Source organism: Aotus nancymaae, unplaced genomic scaffold (assembly GCF_030222135.1).
Source record: "Aotus nancymaae isolate 86718 unplaced genomic scaffold, 86718_ANA_hifiasm-v0.15.2.pri h1tg000057l, whole genome shotgun sequence".
In the NCBI taxonomy this organism is placed as follows: domain Eukaryota; kingdom Metazoa; phylum Chordata; class Mammalia; order Primates; family Aotidae; genus Aotus; species Aotus nancymaae.
Genome location: NW_026988471.1, coordinates 58,234,245 through 58,251,464, shown reverse-complemented (window position 1 = coordinate 58,251,464; position 17,220 = coordinate 58,234,245).

The following is a 17,220-nucleotide window of genomic DNA, read 5'->3' as shown; positions in this document are numbered from 1 at the left end:
AGGAACTCCTTTCCCCATTGCTTGTTTTTGTCAGATTTGTCAAAGATCAGATGGTTGTAGATATGTAGTGCTGCCTCCAACGCCTCTGTTCTGTTCCATTGGTCTATATCTCTGTTTTGGTACCAGTACCGTACTGTTTTGATTACTGCAGCCTTGTAGTACAGTTTGAAGTCTGGTAGTGTGATGCCTCCCGCTTTGTTCTTTTTGCTTAGAATTGACTTGGCTATGTGGGCTCTCTTTGGGTTCCATATGAAGTTTAAGGTGGTCTTTTCCAGTTCTGTGAAGAAGGTCATTGGTAGCGTGATGGGGATAGCGTTGAATCTGTAAATTACTTTGGGTAGTATGACCATTTTCATGATATTGATTCCTCCTAACCATGAACATGGAATGTTTCTCCATCTGTTTGTGTCCTCTCTTATTTCGTTGAGCAGTGGTTTGTAGTTCTCCTTAAAGAGGCCCTTTACATTCCTTGTTAGTTGTATTCCTAGGTATTTTATTCTTTTGTAGCAATTGTGAATGGCAGTTCATTCTTGATTTGGCGCTCTTTAAGTCTGTTATTGGTGTATAGGAATGCTTGTGATTTTTGCACTTGATTTTGTATCCTGAGATTTTGCTGAAGTTGCTTATCAGTTTCAGGAGATTTTGGGGTGAGACGATGGGGTCTTATAAATATAGAATCATGTTGTCTGCAAATAGAGACAATTTGACTTCCTCCTTTCCTATTTGAATACCCTTTACTTCTTTTTCTTGCCTGATTGCTCTGGCTAGAGCTTCCAATACTATATTGAATAGGAGTGGTGAGAGAGGGCAACCTTGTCTAGTGCCAGATTTCAAAGGGAATGCTTCCAGATTTTGCCCATTCAGTAGGATATTGGCTGTTGGTTTGTCATAAATAGCTTTTATTATTTCAAGATACGTTCCATCAATACCTAGTTTATTGAGGGTTTTTAGCATAAAGGGCTGTTGAATTTTGTCAAAGGCCTTCTCTGCATCAATTGAGATAATCATGTGGTTTTTGTCTTTGGTTCTGTTTATGTGGTGAATTACGTTTATAGACTTGCATATGTTGAACCACATCCCCGGGATGAAGCCTACTTGATCATGGTGGATAAGCTTTTTGATGTGCTGTTGCAATCTATTTGCCAGTATTTTATTGAAGATTTTTGCATCTATGTTCATCATGGATATTGGCCTGTAGTTTTCTTTTCTTGTTGAGTCTCTGCCAGGTTTTGGTATCATGATGATGTTGGTCTCATAAAATGATTTGGGAAGGATTCCCTCTTTTTGGATTGTTTGGAATAGTTTCATAAGGAATAGTACCAGCTCCTCTTTGTATGTCTGGTAGAATTCGGCTGTGAACCCATCTGGACCTGCACGTTTTTGGGTGGTAGGCTTTTAATGCTGCCTCAACTTCAGACCTTGTTATTTGTCTATTCAGGGTTTCGACTTCTTCCTGGTTTAGGCTTGGGAGGATGCAAGTGTCCAGGAATTTATCCATTTCTTCCAGGTTTACTAGTTTATGTGCATAGAGTTGTTTGTAATAATGTCTGATGACGGTTTGAATTTCTGTGGAATCTGTGGTGATATCCCCTTTATCGTTTTTTATTGCATCTATTTGATTATTCTCTCTTTTCTTTTTTATTAATCTGGCTAGTGGTCTGTCTATTTTATTGATCTTTTCAAAAAACCGGCTCCTGGATTTGATTTTTTGAAGGGTTTTTTGTGTCTCTATCTCCTTCAATTCTGCTCTGATCTTAGTTATTTCTTGTCTTCTGCTAGGTTTTGAGTTTTTTGATCTTGCTCCTCTAGCTCTTTCAATTTTAATGATAGGGTGTCAATTTTAGATCTTTCCTTGCTTCTCATGTGTGCATTTATTGCTATATATTTTCCTCTAGACACTGTTTTAAATGTGTCCCAGAGATTCTGGTACGGTTGTGTCTTCGTTCTCGTTGGTTTCATTTCTGCCTTCATTTCATCGTTTATCCAGTCAACATTCAAGAGCCAGTTGTTCAGTTTCCATGGAGCTATGCGGTTCTGAGTTAGTTTCTGAATTCTGCTTTCTACCTTGATTGCACTGTGGTCTGAGAGACTGTTTGTCATGATTTCCATTCTTTTGCATTTGCTAAGGAGTGATTTACTTCCAATTATGTGGTCAATTTTAGAGTAGGTGTGATGTGGTGCTGAGAAGAATGTATATTCTGTGGATTTGGGGTGGAGAGTTCTGTAAATGTCTATTAGGTTGCTTGATCCAGGTCTGAATTCAACTCCTTGATAGCCTTGTTAATTTTCTGTCTCGTTGATCTGTCTAATATTGACAATGGGGTGTTATGTCTCCCACTATTATTTTGTGGGAGTCTAAGTCTCTTTGTAAGCATTAAGAACTTGCTTTATGTATCTGGGTGCTCCTGTATTGGGTGTGTATATATTTAGGATCATTAGCTCTTCTTGTTGCATTGATCCTTTTACCATTATGTAATATCTTTCTTTGTCTCTTTTGATCTTTGTTGGTTTGAAGTCTATTTTATCAGAGATGAGAATTGCAACTCCTGCTTTTTTTTTTTTTTTGCTCTCCATTTGCTTGGTAAATCTTCCTCCATCCCTTTATTTTGAGCCTTTGTGTATCCTTGCATGTGAGATGCATTTCCTGGATACAGCACACCGATGGGTTTTGGCTTTTTATCCAATTTGCCAGTCTGTGTTTTTTGATTTGGGCATTTAGCCCATTACATTTAGGGTTAATATTGTTATGTATGAATTTGATCCTGCCATTTTGATGCTAGCTGGCTGTTTTGCCCATTAGTTGATGCAGTTTCTTCATTGTGTCCATGTTCTTTACCATTTGGTATGCTTTTGGAGTGACTGGTACTGGTTGTTTCTTTCTATGTTTAGTACCTCTTTCTGGAGCTCCTGTATAGCAGGCCTGGTGGTGATGAAATCTCTGAGTAATTGCTTGTTTGTAAAGGATTTTATTTCTCCTTCGCTTATGAAGCTTAGTTTGGCTGGATACGAAATTCTGGGTTGAAAGTTCTTTTCTTTAAGGATGTTGAATATGGGCCCCCACTCTCTTCTGGCTTGTAGGGTTTCTGCTGAGAGATCTGCTGTGAGTCTGATGGGCTTCCCTTTGTGGGTAACCTGACCTTTGTCTCTGGCTGCCCTTAGTATTTTCTCTTTAATTTCAACCCTGGTGAATCTGATGATTATGTGCCTTGGGGTTGCTCTTCTTGAGGAATATCTTTGTGGTGTTCTCTGTATTTCCTGGACTTGAATATTGGCCTGCCTTGCTAGGTTGGGGAAGTTTTCCTGGATAATATCCTGAAGAGTATTTTCCAGCTTGGGTTCATTCTCTCCATCACATTCAGGTACACCTATCAAATGTAGATTAGGTCTTTTCACATAATCCCATATTTCTTGAAGACTTTTTTCATTACTTTTTACCCTTTTTTCTCTTATCTTGCCTTCTTGTTTTATTTCATTGAGCTGATCTTCGACCTCTGATATCCTTTCTTCTGTTTGGTCAATTCGGCTGTTGAAACTTGTGCATGCTTCGCAAAGTTCTTATGTTGTGTTTTTCAGCTCCATCAATTCACTTATATTCCTCTCTAAGTTGTTTATTCTCGTTCGCATTTCATCAAATCTTTTTTCAAGGTTCTTAGTTTCTTTGCATTGGGTTAGAACATGTTCTTTTAGCTCAGAGAAGTTTCTTATTACCCGCCTTCTGAAGCCTGATTCTGTCAATTCATCACACTCATTCTCCATCCATCCTTGTTCCCTTGCTGGTGAGGAGCTGTGATCCCTTGTAGGAGGAGAGGTGTTCCGGTTTCGGGTGTTTTCATCCTTTTGCACTGGTTTCTTCCCATCTTTGTGTATTTATCCACTTGTCATCTTTGTAGTTGTTGATTTTCAGATTGGGTCTCTGAGTGGATGTCCAGTTTGTTGATAATGAAGTTATTTCTTTCAGTTTCTTAGTTTTCCTTCTAACATTCAGGCCCCTCTGCTGTAGGACTGCTGAGGTCCACTCCAGGCCCTGCTTGCCTGGGGATCACCTGCAGTCTAGTCACTGTCTGCCTGCAGAGGTTTTGCTGAGCAGCTGTGGGCTCCACCCAGCTGCCATGTGAACTTCCATGCAGTCCTGTTTATATGGGTATAGTTAGAACCACCTCGGCAATGGCGGCCCACCTGTATAATGGCAGACTCTCTCTGTAATGGCAGGCTGCCTCGGCAATGGCGGGCTGCCTCAGCAATGGCAGACTACCTCCGTAGTGGTGGACTGCCTTGGTAATGGCGGATGCCCCTCCCCCACAGAGCTGGACCGTCCTGTGTTCAGCTATGCTTGCCATGAAACTCTCAATCCAGAGCATTTCAGATTGCTGTTTTTTTGTTGGGGTGGGACCAGCCGAGCCTGATCACCTGACTCCCTGTCTCGGAGCCATTTTTTTTTTTTTTTTTAGTTGAATGAGCAACTCTGTGTCCCAGGTGTTCCAGTTGCCTGTTGAAAAGGTGCTGGGATCTGTGTGATTTCCTTTGCAGTGACGCACTGCACTGGCTGAAACAGCCACGCTGAGATTTGTAGTGCTTTTTTGCCCGGGAATCTCCTGGCCTGGCTCCCTGTTACAGTCCCCTTTTTTTAATCAGTTGAATGGGTGACTCTCTATCCCAGGAGCTCTAATTGCCAGCTAAAATGGTGCCCGGATCCATGTATTTTGTGTGGAGAACTGCCTCACCGGCCAAAACAGCCTCACCGGCCAAAACAGCTGCGCCGGCCAAAACAGCCACGCCAGCCAAAACAGCTGCGTGGGCCAAAACAGCCACGCTGGTGACCCATGAGGCTCCTCTGCCTGGGAATCTCCTGGTCTGTGGGCAATGAAAATCCATCTGGAAATGCAGCATCCACTCACCCTCCGCGCTTTCGCTGGGAGCTGCAATCCTGAGCTGCTCCTAATCGGCCATCTTGGATCTCGCCTCTATTTCTGTTCTTATAGTTAATGTCAATTTCTTGTACATAGCATATAGTTCAATTTAGCTTCCCTCAATACTTGTATTTTAATTATAGTGCCAAACCATTAAACTTAATGTAATTATTGATGTAGTTATATTTAGGTCTACTACTTGGCTGTGTTTTGCAGTTTGTCTAATCTGTTCTTTATTCATTTCTTTCTCTTTTTCCACCTTCTTTTGGCTTACACAAACATATTTTTTAATACTTCATTTTATCTTCTAAAACTTTTTAGCTGTATCTGTTTTTTTAATACATGGATATTCTGCGATTTACAATATACATTTGAAACTTGCTAAACCCTACATTGAAATAACATTAGGTATACAGTAACCCCCCCTTTGCAGTTTCTTTTTCTATGTTTTCAGTTACCTGCAGAACAGTACAATAAGATGTTTTGAGAGAGAGAACCACCTTCACATAACTTTTATTACAATTTATTTTTATAATTGTTCTATTTTATTATTAGTTATTGCTATTAATCTTGTACTGTGCCTAATAAATTATATTCTATCATTTATATATATATGCATATATATATACACACACACATATATATATGCATAGGAAAGAACATAGTATATATAATGTTTGGTATTATCCACAAGTTTCAGGCATCCACTAGAGGCCTTGGAATTTATTCTCCGTGAATAAGGGAGGAAATTTTACTATACTATAGTAACATTCTAATGACATTTTTCTATATTGTTCTTTGTTTTGTTATTATCACAAATTTTAAATATACATATCTGTAATTTCCAAAATACTGTAGTATCTTTGCATTAAATGGTAAATTATTGTTTAAAATAAATAAGAAATGAGAAAAAAGCATTTAATAGTTTCTCACATTGTTCTTTCCAGTCTTTCTCATTTCTTTATGTAGATTTGAATTTCTAACTGATACTACTATTATTATGACTTTGACAAAGAACTTTCTTTAACATGACTCTGATTCAACTTTGTTAGTGATAATTCTCTCTCACTCTTTTTGACTGAAAATGACTACTTTATTTAACCTTATTTTTTAAGAATATTTTTGCTACATATAGAATTTTAGCTTGACAGTTTTATTCTCTTTTTCACTTTAAATGTTGTTTGAATGTTTCTGTCTTGCATTGCTTCTGATGAAAGTGTAGTTCTTATTTTTATGTTTGATGCTATGTAATTAATGTGTTTTTAATTCTACCTGTTTTATTTAAGGTCTTCTCACTTCATTGGTTTATAACTACAGGTATACCTTATTTTATTGTTCTTTGCTTTATTGTACTTTACTGATATTATGTTTCTTATAAATGGAAGGCTTGTATTAACTCTGGATCCAACGAGTCTATGGGTACTATTTTTTTTAACAGCTGGTAATCACTTTGTATCTCCATGACACATTTGGATAATTCCTGCAATATCTCAAACTTTTTTTTTTTTTTTGAGATGGAGTTTCGCTTTTGTTACCCAGGCTGGAGTGCAATGGCACGATCTCGGCTCACTGCGACCTCCACCTCCTGGGTTCAAGCAATTCTCCCGCCTCAGCCTCCCGAGTAGCTGGGACTACAGGTGTGTGCCACCATGCCCAGCCAATTTTTGTATTTTTAGTGGAGACAGAGTTTCACCATGTTGACCAGGATGGTCTCGATCTCTTGACCTCATGATCTACCCACCTCGGTCTCCCAAAGTGCTGGGATTATAGGCGTGAGCCACCATGCCCAGCCAATATCTCAAACTTTAAAATTGTTATTATATCCATTATGATGATGTGTGATTTATGATGTCTAATGTTACCATTATAATTGTTTGGCCACATCATGAACCACAGCTGTATAAGACAGCAAACTTAATAGATGTTGTGTGTATTCAACTAGTGCTTCACCAACTGGTCATTCCTTCATCCTGTTTCTCTCCTCAGGCCTCCCCATTCCCTAAAACACAATATTGAAATCATGCCAGTTAATAATCCTACAATAATCTCTAAGTATTCAAGTGAAAGGAAGAGTCATATGTCTCTCCCTTTAACTCAGAACTGATTTAGTTTAATGAGGAATACATGTCCAAGCCCAAATAGGCCTAAAGCTAGGCCTCTTGTGCCAAACTGTCAGCCAAGTTGTGAATGCAAAAAAAACGTTCTTGAAGGAAATTAAAAATGCTACTGTAGTGAACATTCAAATAATGAGAGTGATACAAGCTTATTACTGATACATAGAAAGTTTGAGTGGTCTGGCTAGAGGACCAAACCAGCCACAACATTCTCTTAAGCCAAAGCCTAATCCAGAGCAAGGCCCTAACTTTCTTCAATTCTATGAAGACTGTGAGAGGTGAGAGCTGCAGAAGAGAAGTGTAAAGCCAGCAGAGGTTGGTTAGTGGGGTTTAACGGAAGAAGTCACCTTTATAACATAAAAGTACAAGGTAAAGTGGCAAGGGCTGCTGTAGATGCTGTAGCAAGTTATCCAGGAAATCCAGCTAGGGTCATTGATGAAGGTGACTACACTAAACAACAGGTTTTTAATCTAGGCAAAGAGCCTCCTATTAGAAGAAGATGTCATCTGGGACTTTCAGAGGTACAGAGGAGAAGTCAATGCCTGACTTCAAAGCTTCAAACCACAGCCTTACTCACTTGTTAGGGGCTAATACAATTGGTGACTTTAAATTGAAGCCAATGCTCATTTACTGCCCTGAAAATCCCAGGGCCCTTCAGAATGATGCTAAATCTACTCTGCATGTGCTCTGTAAGTAGAGCAACAAAACCTGGATGACAGCACTTCTGTGTACAGCGTGGTTAATGGGATATTTTAAGCCCATGTTTGAGACCTACTGCTCAGAAAAAAAAGATTCCTTTCAATTTTCACAATGGCACCTAGTCCCTGAAGACCTCTGATAGAGAGGTATAAGAAGTTAATGTTGATTTCATGCCTGATAGTAGCACTACACATCTATTCTGGAGCTCATGGATCTGGGATGTTATTTCAAATGCCTGTGATTCATGGGAGGGGTTCTATATATCAACATCAACAGGAGTTTGGAAGAAGTTGATTCCTACCCTAATGGATGACTTTTAGGGGATTAAGACTTCATCAAAGAAAATAATTGCAGATGTGGTAGAAATAGCAAGAGAATTCAAATTGGGAGTGAAGTCTGAAGATGTGACTGAATTTCTCCAATTTCATGATAAACCTTGAGTGGATGAGGAGTTGCTTCTTATGAATGAACAAAAGAAGTGGATTTTAAAGATGGAATCTGCTCCTGTGAACAGTGTAGAAAAGACAAACACATGATTTAGAATATATCATAAACTTTGTTGATAAAACAGCAGCAGAGCTTGCAAAGATTAACTCCAATTTTGAAAGAAATTCTACTGTGGGTAAAATCCTGTCAAACAGGATTGCATGCTGTGGCAAAATCTTTTATGAAAGGAGGAGTCAATTGATGTGGTAAATTTCATTGTTATCTTATTTTAAGAAAATTGCCACAGCCACCTTAACCTTAAACAACCACTAACCAATTAGTTAGCAACCATCAACATCCAGGCAAGACCCTCCTTCAGCAAAAAGATTATGACTTGCTGAAGACTTAGATGATCATTAGCCTTTTTTAGCAATAAAGCATTTTCAATTAAGATATATATGTTAATTTTCAGACATACTGCTTTTGCACACTCAATAGAATACAGTATATTGTAAACATAACTTTTATATGCACTGGGAAACCAAAACCAAAAATTTCATGTGAATTGCTTTATTGTGATACACATTGCAGTGGTCTGAAACCAAACTTGCAATATCTCTAAGGTATTCTGTATTTGGTTACAATGTTTGGTCTTGGCATGATTTTAATTGTGTTTATCTTTCTTGAAGTTGTAATGCAGGGTTAGAACTTTCAATTTATATTATTAACATCAATTTTTGGATATTTTTCTGTTATTATTTCTTTAATATTTTTCTGATCTTCATTTTGAGACTCCAATACTACTTATTTTAGAATGCTCTAAAATGACCCACAGATCAGTAATTTTACTTTAAATGTTCTGCTCAGTTATTTTTCCTTTTTACATTTAGTGTTTTTATTGCTATTTCATCAAATTCACTAATTTCTTCCTCAGTGATTAATCTGCTAAGATAATCTAGAGAATTTTGTATACCAAATATTATATATGTTATAGCTCTAGGACTTCTATTTTTTTTTTTTTTTTTGCTCTTTTTGTACAGTAGTCACCCTTATCAGCAGTTTCACTTTCCCTGGTTTCAGTTACCTTCAGTCAATTGTGATCTGAAATATTACATGGAACTTTGAAATACAGAATTTGTAAGTTTTTAATTGTGCACAGTTCTGAATAGCTTGATGAAATCTTGAGCTTTCTTGCTTTGTCCAGCCTAGAGTATGAATCATCCCTGTCCGGTGTCTCTATCATATATATGCTACCTGCCTATTAATCACTTAGTAGCTATCTTGGTTTTGTTGTATTGACTTTTGTAGTATTGCAGTGCTCACGTTCATGGTCAGTAGTAGCTTAACACTAAGTCACAGTGTCTAGGTTATTCACCTCACTTCATCTCAGCATGTAAATCTTTTTATCATCTCAAATCATCCCAAGAAGATGGGCAAATACAGTGAAATCAGATATTTTGAGAGAGGGAGAGAGAAAGATCACATTCACATAGCTTTTATTACAGCATATTATTTAAATTATTTTATTTTATTTTTATTATTATTAATCTCTTACTGTACCCAATTTATAAATTAAACTTTGTCATGAATATGCATGTATAGAAAAAAATAATGTGTATAATTTTCAGTACTATCCATATTTCCATGCATCCACTGAGGGTCTTGGAATGTATCCCCCACAGATAAGGAGGGAGCTCATGAATCTTCTACTTTTTTTCATTATGATCATAGTTTCCTTTAAAGACTAAAATATATTCAGAAATCTCTTTTAAAATATTTATCTGATATTTTCATCATTTCTGTAATTACTACGTCTTGTTTCTATTGAATGATTTTCTATCTGATTACTGGTCACATTTTCCTACTTATTTACATGTTTAGTGATTTTTAAAAAATTGAATGCTGAAAATCATTATTAACTTTTTTTAGTAAATGAATGTTCTTGTCTTCTTTTAAAGAGTGTTGAATTCTTTTTTTTTATGGTGGTAATTTAAATTACTTTTGTATCAATATTGGTTTTGAAGCTGTTTTATAACCTATTTAAAGAAACTTCCACTTTAGGATTAGCCCATACTGTGACTCTTCTGAGATCTCTGCCATGCTTATCATTCAAGGTCTTTTAATATTTGATCCCAAACTTCCATTCCAATCTTATCACCCATTGCCCTTCTAATGCACATTATGCTTGAGTCAACCAGGTCTCTTGTTTTGCTTATTCCTTTGGTTCTTCTTCTCTTACAAGTTTCAGTTTGATTCTAATTTATTATACCTTGCATTATAGTTATTTGTAGCCAAATCATTTCACATTTTTTGGCCTTAGCTGGCTCATCCGTAAAACAGGGAGATGGCAGCTAGATTTCTCAGATAACTGGTAAGCTTCGTCTACTACAATGAAATAAGATATTTTATATGGGAAGTTGTTGTTGTTGTTGTTATTCTAATGATGCTCTTGTCACCCTTATAACTCCGAAATCTTCTTGAGAGCAACATCTTATTGTCCTGAGCATTTTGTAATTCTTTGTATTTATACCTTACTCTTCAGATATTATTATCTTTTTATTTGTCCACTCTAAATCTTCCAGGCCACAGTCAATTCATTTGTTCTGTATGCACAAAGAAATTGTGAACAGACACAATTACCTACATAAATTCCTGAAACATATATTTCTCAAGAATTTTGATATGTAGGGTAAATTATATTTTGACTTGAATTATTTGGATACTTACTTAATATGCTTAATTTTTCTCCTTGTACATGTGAATTAATTGGCAGAACGACCTGAAGCTGTTAGTCAATATGCAATTACTGAGTGCCTTTTAGTTTTCCAATAACGTGCGAAGTATGTTAGGTCAAATAATAATAATGACCTGAACCATAGTGATACTAACTAACATTAGTATTATGAGAATACACTCTGGCCCAAGTATTGTGCATAAGGCTTTTACATACATGAATTCTTTTCATCCTCCAGGAAATAGGTGGTTGCTGTATTATCTCCATTTCTCGCATAATGAAATCAAGGCTTAGAGATGTTAAGCAATCTTCCCAAGATCAGACTTGATCCTGGCTGTACAGTAGAATCACCTGGGGGAGCTTTTAATAAATTACCATATCCCATTGTACTCTAGGCCATTTAAAATAGAATCTCTGGGGTTGCAGCCCAGGCATCAATATTTCAAAATATCTTTCCAAGTGACGGTAATATGCAACCAAGGTTGAGAACCACTGCTCTAGAGCCTCTATTTTATTCTTAATAAGAGTTTATAAAAGTTATTGCTGAATATGAGCTTATAAGTTAATTGGGTAGACATACACAGATAAAACAATAAAGAACTAGTACAAAGAAACCAGGAGGTTTCAAAAGTAAACATTGAATTATAGAGCCTACTGTAAGAGCAGCAGAATCTCAGAGAATGTAACTCAATTATAATTCTTAAGTGTGAAAGGGTTTGAATATAAAGAGCCAGCCACCAAATGCTTTTTCCCTAACAGAACAGGAGATGCTTTTAAATTGCAGACGAGATCATGCCTACTCTAAGAAAGGGTTTCAGCATTCAGTTGGACTGAGGGGCATAGGTTGTCTTGAAGACTCTTAACATAGGGTATTTTAGAAATGATTCTAGTGAAAGGCAGGGCGTTGGGCTGAGTGACCCCTCACAGCCTCTCTCAGCCCAGGAATTTTGTGACATGCATAGGAATGCAGACAGCTCATCACTGCGAGGAAAATGAAACACTCATTGTGTCTTGCTAACCCAGACTGCTTGCCTCCTCCAGCCATCTCCGTAAAGTTGCCCTATGCCATCAAAGCATGTTTCAGTTCTGGTTCCCCAACAGAAAAATTGTGAAAAACAATAGTGCAATATCTGAGAATAACTCCCTCTATCCAGTTCTCATCATCATAAAAAAAAAAAAAAACCCATCTGTTTAAACATTCGACATTATTACAAGTTGCACCCTGTAAGAATATATAAGTTAGGCCTAAGAGGCTGAGTAATCCATGCCTTATTAACAAATTTATTTAAAAGTGATTTTAAATGAATGGTGGTGATCTATGCATGTTGGGGAATGCATCCAGTTCACTGGGAGTGATAAATAAACCAAAGGATGAGTTACTGTGGATAAAAACAATAAGCACCCTGGGCATACTGTGTAAAAGTGTGGCCCTTCATGGTACCCGTCACTTTTACCAGCATTGACCTTATTGTTAGGGAATGATAGCTAGTCCATGGCACACTTTTCCTCTCACTGCATTCTCTCTCCTCTAACAGCTAGCTGGCCACCTAGTGCCAAATGTGCTAAGAGCACACAGGAAGGGCAGCAATGCCTGCTGAAGGAAGGCATGGGAGGCAGAAGATGAGGAATATGTATAGGAAATGACTATAGACACATCTGATCAAAATGTAAAATCTGACATTTATCTGTTTGCAATACCGCAGAAAGGTGGTCTTGCCAACCATTGATGGGCCAGGAAGCAGTGGTTTTTCTATTAAGGGTAAGTAAAATGAGGGTAAAATTTTAAGTTGAGGAATTTTTCTGTTGCTAGAAGGCAAATTACTACATGCAGTAGTACAAAAGAACAGGGGTAAACAATACAATATGCTGTGCATTGCGAATGCATGTGTGGTAATGTCATGAATATATTAACTTCCTTCATTGTCAAGGCAAGTGACAGAGGCTGCCTGAAATTCAGAGAGGAGCCGGCTGTCAGTCTGCAGCTCAGACACTTGGAGTCACATCTCTCCTAATAACAAAGTCTATTCTGTTTACATTTGACATGGTGAGCAAGGGGTGGTGGGTTGCTTTTTTATAAGGAAATGAATGAGGCCATGAATGAATGAAGGAATGAATGAATCGATGAAGACTCTCTACACAGTCTATCCTGAAGCCATCAGTCTTCCCTGTTTGGATGTAAACAAATCATCTCTGACAGGAGCACATTTAGATGAATTTTTTAATATTTCTGGCAATGGGTTGTATTTATTTATTTTAACTATGTCAACATACTGCATATTTCTGACTCTGGGTCCCAGTGGTGTTTAATAAAAGAAACCCGAAAAGCACTACAGTGTCAGAATCTGGGAATGAGGAGATTCTATATGTACTAATGTAGAGAAGGGAATTTAAGGATGATGCCAGCGAGGGTGGGTGACAGGTTAACATTAGTTCTACTTGGATTGGGGATCTGGTTATCTGGCTGTTTCCCCTATCTTAATGTGTAACTGAGGTAAGGAGGTAAATATCCCATTGTGCTTAATAGCAGGATCCTGAGAAATGTTCTCAGAGTGAGGGAGGGAAAAGAGCCGGAGGCAGATTATTAGGTTGGAATTAAAATGCAGACGAGATTCATTAAATTGTTGACCCTCCTCCCCACTCCAAAAAAAAAAAAAAAAAATCAGGTTGCCATCTTAAATTGACAGCATTAGAGAGGAATTATGTGTGCTGATTAATAAGTGAATGTTTTTACCATTATGATCGCAGCACCTGCTAGTTATGTCGACATTGAAGAGGCTCTCAAACTACAGTGTTTCCAATAATAAAGGTACCATCAGCTGAAAGTTGTGCACAAGTGTCAATGCAGGGACACATCATTTTTTATATAGTTGTGATGTTTAAAAATATTGCCACAATTCTTCTTGCCAGTTTCCTCTGCACCCTTCCTCCCAACTCTTACCTGTGTATTGTGTGCAAATGCTCATCATTTACTCACATCAGCAAAGCAAATTAAAAGGAAATTTAGTAAAGAAAATCTAGAGTCAAATCAGAAAATACCAAAGACAGTGAATTCCAGAGCAAGACGAATATGCAGCTTACCATTTAGAGCTGCATGATATGCAGTGATTTCAAAACATGTGTTATTCTTTATAGGTTCCAAGAAAAATGGCAATTTTATCCAATTTGGGTGTTTGCCAAAGGTGCCATTTCACCAAATGTAGCTATGGTCATAAAAAAAGGAAGCTTCAGAGTAGATTAACTGGCTTTGCTCTACTATAATGGTACTTTAAATGAGCAATTTGAGACAATTAACCTGGAACAGGCACTTCTGAGTGCTTTATCCCTTTAACAGTTTTGGTTCTTCAAACAAGAACAGAGAAAATGAAAATTGGCTCCTTCCATCGTAGAATCTTCTGTATAACTTTGTGAATATGCATATGATCTATAAGGAGCATGTAATGGGAAATCTAAACTATGTAATTTGGAGATGTAATACTCCATCAACCAAATAAAATCATTTAAAAAATTAGTGGGTATTTATGTGGCTGACTTAAAACTGTTCTCCATCTTTTGGTAATACTTAATAGCTCTTCCCTTGGATACAAAACATGTATTTTTCATCTATGTGCTTATTATTTATTGTAAAGTATGGGAGGAAAATGATCATTTGGAATTGTATGGAATTATTAAAGTATTAAAATGCTTTCACACACTATCTACAGATACTGGTCTCTTATAATATTTAAAAATAGCTAGGCAGAGGAGAAGAGAAATAAATCTTACTAATCAATAGGGAAGAAGAGATTTAAGAAAGCATTTAGGAGAGTAATCAAATTCCAAGCCACATCACAACTACTAAGTCCCTACTGTGTGCATGAGATGGAGGTAAAAAACATACAGCATATCAGTTGCAGCTATTATTATTATACATGTGCTGTTCTGGAAGGGTTGATCTAGAGATGGTGCACGGGATGTAATGGAATCAAAAAGAAAAGAGATTTTACAGTATGTAAGTGCCCTGATTGTCTTGTGAAGGCAAGCCAAGCTGAAGAGAATTGTTCTAGGGAAAATGAATGTTTAACAATCATTACTGAGAGATTTGAAATTCTTAACTAAAACTTTGGGAAGCCAGAAGGATCTTTGTAATATAGAAATGGGAGAAGACTCCTCTGCTGGATTGTTTTCTCTTCTTCTCAATCTCTAAAGATTAGAAGGCTCCAGCTGCCAGTCTTACCCATCTCCTCTGACTGCATGCATACCCTATGGCATCACATCCAGTCCCGTGCTGCAAATGCCATGCTGTTGACTCCCCAGTTCACATCGCTAACCTGGACACTGACCTCTCCTTTGAGCCCTGGATTTATGTCTTCAGCTGAATACCCCATCTCTCCCTTGAATGTCTAATAGAGTTCTCAGAATCAACATGGCCGCATTTAACGGAATCCACACCATTCTTCTCTAGCCTTTCCATCTTGGTCGATACCACCACCTACCCTCAGTTACTAGAATAAAAACCTCAGAGTTAGTTTTTTCTCCCCATGGAGTTCTATTTTTGTTCTAAATTGGGAAAGTGTGAAGAGCTAAGATTATTCTTTGCATAAAGAGAATCTGAACTACCCCCCCAACCTACAGGTTATTTTTCTTCCTCCTCTCAGTAAGGAGTGGCCTAACCCACCCATTAATTTGACAAATAGCTGTTGAGCATGGAACACATGGGTGGATTCAGACCCAAATGGAGTAGACACAGATCTTGGTCTGGCAGGAGTTTACAATGGCATACCTAAGGAGATAAATACTACTGCTACTTCAAACACTAATCAGAAAAGAGAGTTCTCCAACTAACTGAATAAAATCCCCTCCCCCTATACAAAATTAACATCTCAAAGATAATGATTAGTCTCTGTTTTTTTATCCAATCAAATGCTAAAACATATGGCCTGAGCATTCACCTTCAGGTCTTGAAATCACTTGGAGGAAAGGAGGGGCAGACAGAAGGTTAGTACTCTAAATGCTTATTTTAGATAAGCAGGGAAAGTGTGTTGGTTTCACTGATTTACATTTCTTTCAGACTGACTGTGAAATCAGGTTGGGTGGGGTTTCTCTAGTCTTCTGGGACCCTTTTAAACACATTTCTTTCCAATCTCCTACATTCACTCAACATTCAGGGAGTACATACTTATTTGCATGGACCTACATGCTAGAAATAAAATAGCCATTAAGAAGACTCTCTATTCTATAGGAGTTTAAAAGTCTAATCAAGGGAGAAAACCAAGAAAATAAATTGTGCGATACCAGGGCTCAGATGCATTGAGAGAAGTTGGGGAACACATGCTGACAGTGTGGACTGTGCCACCTGGTGGGCTCAAGGCGGGTCTATAAAGAAAATGATGTTTGTCCTCTGTTCTGGGCAGCAGGGAAAGCAGGGACAAAGGCAAGAAGGTGTGAAGCAGCAGGGCCTATTCATGGAACTGCGATTCTCTCAGCTTGAAAGGAGACGGTGAGGCAGGCATGTTCAGAGGTAAGATGAGGATTAGGTCACAGGGCTCGAGTGTGCCAAGCTAAAGAACTTGGCCTTTATCCTGTACAAATAAGAAAGCTGGTGAAGGCTTTCATAGAAAAGATAATGTAATTAGATTGGCACTTATGCAGATCATTGTGACAGCTCTGTGCAGGTGAACTGGACATGATTAGTAGGGAGGCAGTCTTCCTTACAATGTGACTGAGTACAGCCAAACCTGTAACTAAATATTTAGTATTTAACATACATAATAGGTCTTTGTCTAGTTGCTTCGAGGCCTTTGTATGTTTTACATTATTAGTTTGCTCATGGGATTTAAAAATCTATGGTCATTTATGCCTAAAGAATTTTTTTCATGTAAAGGGCTTAGCCATGGCATGTACATATTACGTACACCATATACAATTAAGCATACATTAATCTTAATATTATTTTAACTTCACAGTGAGGCTAATAAATAATCACATTTTAACTCCACCCGGGGCTGAAAATGTGGCTGTTCCTGCATTTTTCAGGCCAATTGATGTCTTCATATTATCGTAGATTGTAGATAATTTTTGAAGAAAAAAATGTATAATTAGCACTGCTAAATCCCAATCTTAACTCTCATCCCTGAGCTGGAAAGAAAATTCCCTATTGAAATTTTAAAATGCGGTGAATGGAAACGTACAATTCTGAATTGGCCCAATTATATATAACTTTGTTCATAAGTTATAGGAGAGCATTCTCTTTATGAACATGACCACACACAGAGACACTGAATGACCCTTGGTGTTCTTCAACGTAGGTGACCTCTTACAAGACATCTTGCATTTGTCCTCCTATTCTGGAGTTTGAAAAGCT